Below are 5,979 nucleotides of genomic sequence, written 5' to 3'. Positions count from 1 at the left end.
AACTGCAAAATTACATTTTCCCGTTAAAACCGTAAAATCTCATTTTCAAATGAGGCCTAATACGTCGCATATGCGATTTTCAAATGGGCCTAATTAGCGTTGACTTGTTGTTTTTTGCCATTAACAAGGTGCTAGATCACTTTTAAGTTTGATAATGGCAGAATAGAGACGGGAATTGATGTAGCTAATAGTGCTACTGCAATCTTGTGGATGAAGAGCTTACTCACGTTCATGTCTATTGCATTCCTTTCTAAAGCTATGCTCGGTGTAAGTCTGCTCGGCTTCTTTTTTTTCAATCTTGTTCTGATTTGAAATGGAATTATGTCTGTTTTTTAATTATTGGGTTATATATGGTAAGAGAAACCGTTATCTATGATGTCAGCTTGGCTTCAACGTAAACTGTTATCTTTGAAGAATCTGCTACGTACTTCTCCAAGATCAGTGTTACCAGACATGTTACATGTAAACCAGGCTCATTCTGAGGATCTGGATCATACATCAGTTGGTCAGCTGCAAAATGTGGATCCACCTGCTGAATCATCTCATAATCAGTTTGATGTAAATTCTAATTTTCGTAAAGCAAAATGCAGTTTCTGTAAAAATACACTACATGTACAGTACGTTGTTTGAAGCTTGGACATTGTGAACCAACTGATGAAAATATAGTAGACACCGTTTGTTCGGATGCCCATGGAACACTTCAAGAGAAGCAAGAGGTGAGCCATTATCCTTTTCCAAAGTTACGTTACAATATAATACTCTGTATACACTTAACCTAGAGAGTGTATAATTCTTCTTGTGCTTAACATTGAACATGAAACTATCAGGGATCTGACGACCTCAGAGAGTCCATCAATCCATTGGATGTAGAACTTAGAAACAATCAAACCGATGGAATCAATTGATGAAATGGTAGGCTAAGAGCTGAGCTTGAGATAATTGCCTTGGATGAAATCAAATTGTTTTCTTTTGATATTCAAGTGAGACTCTTACAAGATTTTGGTTCTAAATTTTACAAGGAACACTATCTAATTTTGGTTCTTCGGGATTCTTGTTTGGATCACCGCCGTTAGAACCGTCATCGGAAGTTTCAGAGATCAAAGCCATCGCCGTGTGACCTCAATAGCAAAGAATTAACTGAAAGGGAGACCAAATTCGATTTTTGAAAGAAGCTGTGTATATATTTCTCTACTTACTAATATTTTGGTTTTTTATGAAGATGTGTATAAAGTTTGTTTAAATAACAATTGGTAAGAAAAAAATCATCATTTTAAATTTTTGCAGATGATTTTCTTTTTCTTCAGAAACTATACGTAAGCAAAGTTTTTTTCCTTATTATTTTCTTCAGGTTTCTACTTTTTTTTTTCCATTAAGATTTTTACCTTAATAACAATTCACCAATGGTAAAATATATTAAAAAAAAAAATTGAGTCAAAAAATATCTCTGAACGGGATTACTTGATTCACAAGTCTCTGTGTTCTCTCTATTTAGAAACCCTTCATCTTTTCAAATGTTGAATTGAAGTGCTTTGTTCGTCGTCTTGGCTGGGGTACTGATGAAAAGGATTTTGAGAGAGCATTTAATCTTGAGTTGGCGACATTATCGATTTTAAGGTCCGCACATTCCCGTAATATCAATGCTTTTCTCTGTTTTACCTTATTCGATTATGGAGAGATGTCACAGGTAGTGCAGAAGATCAATGATGAAGATGAAATGAAGTACTAATTAAGGGTGTCTGGAGATTGTCATTCCAGTTACGTCGTTTAAGTAAACCAGTTTAATTGTTTTGCTCCCAGACCCATCTTCACATCTCTAAATTAAACCAAGATTTCAAATTGCTTATATACTTGAAGGCTTGAAGCACAGGACTTTAAATGTTAAGAAGAGAATAAAATTTCATGAGATTTCAGTAGATGAAAATGTTACTTAATTACAAACAATCATGACTTAATTTGTATTAAGTTTCTCACTTTGAAATTGTAAGTTACCAATAAAGTCAAACCAACCGGTTAAACCATCTTCTTCTGCTTATCTCTTATAAACCAATGTTTCATATTTTGTCCATATGGTAGAAAGAACTTGAGACCATGTTAGTGCAACTATACACCAAAACGGCAAAAAGGATAACTAACGAAGGTGCATTTCAACAAGTTTTGTAAGATTTTATGTTTCAAGGCTAAGAGAATGGCTTAGTCATCTACACTGCTTAAGAAATATACACAAGGCTAATTCTGTAAGATAGTAAGAGTATTAATCACATTGTCAACAAAAGTTAACAACGGCGACTTACTCTTTGATGTGTCAAGTAAACAGTTTCTGAGTCACTTTGCTTCCTATATATATATGCTCTCTCATATAAACAAGATGCTCAAACAGTAGATCGATGTAAAGAACCTTACCTATAAGTAATTAAGACTACTTGAAGCTAAAGAAATGCCTGAACATGATTTATATTATCATCATGGGATCATCAAACCATATCAGTTTGATTAAGCACAATCAAAGGCGACTTTGCAGGATGAAAGCACATGCGATCTTGATTCGACCTGACCCCAATTACTATCACCACTTCTCACGTCTTTCTAGTGCGATCTATATGCACCAAATGTCTTTTTACCAGTAACAATGATAAGTTTGAAAGTAAGAACTCTTCTCTCTTATCTCTTTCTTAATCCCTAATACAAATGATGAACCTAACTGATAAGATCGGAGTTACAGTTCTCATCTCTTATCACCATGAACAGAGACGCAGCTCTGATCTAACAAACTCACAATGTTGATCACGCAGGATAGTGTTTACAATACTACACTATCTCTATTTATACTCTAAATTATTCTCATTCTTCTTTGTAGCTCCTCACATGTGCCTCTCATGTGCTTATCAAACAATCGCAACAACCCTTGTTCTCTGTTTAGAAACCCTAATTTGTTGTTTAAATGATAAGGTCACCAATTAAGAAATGCTCATTGAAGATCCTTTTGGTAGTCACTATCAAATCTGATAAAAACCACCGGTTTGTCTTGCTTTTATATTGCTCATATACTTAAGCACGGTGAGTCTTTTAAAAATGAGAACAGAGTATCATACAAACGATATTAACTTCTGTTTTTGTATATATAGATAACTTCACCCTTCATCAGGACTCTGTACTTCCACAGTTTGTTACCCATAACATCATAACCACCGGCTAATTAGATCACTGTGTTTTGCTTCATCTCTATACCAAGATATCATATTGCTCATATAGTAGAAGCAGATTAGGTTTCATTAGGGTCTGAGACTAATCTGCTTACTTACAAAAAAAGTTATATATCTAAACTAAAAGCAAACAGAAAGTAGTTGAGACAATGTTACTGAAAGAAGAAAAACAAAAAGCAAAATAAAGATGCATTCCAACAGGTCTCGTAGTGGCCGACTCTACACAAAAAGATTAAGAAAGACGAGTTACTCTCTAATGTGTCAGAACAAGTTTCTGAGTCACTATATATGCTTCATACTTGCTCTCATGTAAACAAGCTGCTCAGAAACAGTATATGTAATATGAGATCCTTCTTTACCTGCAAGTTTATGAAAGCCTAAATAAGACTTGAGGCTCAAGAAAAGGTCATCAATACTCCAATACTCAACAAAGATTAACATACCTTGCAGCTGTAAACGAATCATCAAAACGTAACAGTTCGAGAAATCAGAAAGAAAGGCGACTCGACTGAAGAATGCACAGGCGATATTAGTGACTCGACCGGCGAGGTTGATTCGACCTTCCCCCAAATAGCACCATCTTGACGTTTTTCCAACGCAACCTCTACACACAAAACGTTTTTTTCCGTGTCATGATCACAACTATCCTGGATTTGACACCATCCCAATATCACCAACTTCCCACCAAAACTTGCCATTCTAGAAAAAAAATAACCGAGACTAGGCATATCATCTAAACCCTTGACAGGTCTCCAAACCATATCCTTTGGATCATACACGACAATCGGAGATCCAACAGCCGCCACATCAGGAACAATGGCATACAACAAATCATCAACCACGCAAGAGGAAGCGTGCCAAAAAAGCCTCTGTGGACTTCCAGTTGCCCAACTACTCCATCTAAGTAGTCTTGGATCGTAAGCCAAACAATAGTGATGATCCAAAATGTAGATCTTATTATCCAAAACCACATGTATAGGAAACACTCCGTAAGAACTAGCAACGGGAGAGAATGGACCAGGCACAGTTTCCCAAGTCTCAGTCTCTACGTCGAACACTTCAACCTAATCATTATATCGTCTCTCGCGACCTCCCACCACGTAAATCTTTCCGTCAATGACTCCGGAGGCTGCGTAGCAACGTTCCCTTTTCATATTCTGGATATGTTTCCACGTATGGAATCTACAGTCGATGACAATCACAGCCTTTACGCGTTGGTTTAAGCCGTTGCGTCCACCCATAACGTAAATCTTGTGTCCGATTGTGATGGCAGTGCATCCAGGATACATCGGAGGAAGTGAAATGATTCTGCTCAATCGTAAAGACATGTTGCTTCGATGGAGAATGTACCAGCTTGGGGGTTCAAAAGATGGGAACGTGATCAAGGTATAAAGAACCGGTTCAGTCAAGCCGAGGAGCGAGCGCGTTACAAGGAGTTGATCCGAAGAAATTACGTCACGGAAGGCTCTGGACAGTAAAGATAGCCTCGGGTAATGACATCTCCGGATGAGCGCGACGGTACTTTCTATAAGTATCAGTGGGATATCTCGTCGACGAATCGGAGCAAGATTCTGATCTACTTCTTGATTGTCTTCTTCTTTCGGTTCTTTGTCTTGATTCGCTTCTTCTTCTTCTTCTTGCGGGTTCTTTGTTGGATCTCCGCCATTAGAGCCGTCGTCGGAAGTTTCAGAGATCAAAGCCATCTCCTCCGTGTGATTGTGACCAAGTCTTTGAGTTAGTTTTGAGATGTTAACTGAAAGTGTAACCAAGTAGACTTTGTTAAAGAAGCTGTTATTAAGTTTGTTGTGGACCTGTGTGGTATTTGGAACGAAGACCCTAACGACGTCGTATAGACGATTGTAAAATGAGGCCTAATACGTTGTATAAGCGATATTCAAATTAGGGCCTTATAAGGCCCAAACACAAGTACAGTATCTGAAGAACTTTGTTTATTTTATCCTAATAAAAAATAGGAAGTGGGAAGTGGGAAGAAATAAGATGAGAAGTCGATTAATAGTGGTGTGTGATGATTTGAATTTGATTTGTTTCTCCACTGAGCCATCTTGTGATTAGAGAATTTATATATTGTAGTTGTAGCTTGGATTTGCTTTCTGCGGTTTGTATTTTTGAGACGTAATTTTTGGTTTATACTAACTTCTTTGAATGATGATCTGAATTTGGTTTTTGTGAGCAGAATCAGATATATATTGTAGGCCGTACTTGTTTTTGTACAAGTCGTAAGCTTACCTTTGTGTGTTTCTGTGGACATGTCTATTGCATTCCTCTCTCAAGCTAAGCTCGGTGTAAGTCTGTCTGCTCGTCTTCTTTTTTTTTTCTCAGTCTTTCATTTGGACCGCTTGTTGTGTGATTTTGTTGAATAGTCAGAAAGATGATTCTGAAATGCAAAATATATTTAGCAGGAGGAGTTGGAGATAACGTCGAGATTGTTAGGCGAGAGAGGACGTTATAAAGGAACACTTGTTGTAGTGAGAAACAAGAGGACCGGAGAGATTATAGCAGAAGGTCGTCATTCTCTCTTTGGCAGACAAGCTAGTAAGCTCTGAGGTCGAATCTTTCTTTTGACATTCTTTGTTTGGCACCTTCAGTGATAGGGTTATGGTCAGCTAAATTTGATTAGGGATCTGTTAGGATGTCGTATTCTTCTTTCTGGTTGTGTAAACTTAATCATTTGTAGAGATAGCTTATACATATAATACCGAACCACCATTCACGTTCGGAAAACTTGATAGTTCTGGTGATGAAAATTGCAATAAATCTC

General features: G+C 37.2%; 1 pseudogene; it reads right to left on the bottom strand.

Moving 5' to 3' along the window:
- LOC104753400 lies at positions 3,665–4,903 on the bottom strand (annotated as a pseudogene).

Source organism: Camelina sativa, chromosome 16, assembly GCF_000633955.1.
Source record: "Camelina sativa cultivar DH55 chromosome 16, Cs, whole genome shotgun sequence".
NCBI classification, from domain to species: Eukaryota; Viridiplantae; Streptophyta; class Magnoliopsida; order Brassicales; family Brassicaceae; genus Camelina; species Camelina sativa.
Note: the sequence above shows the minus strand (reverse complement) of the source record. Positions and strands in the feature narration are given on the sequence as shown.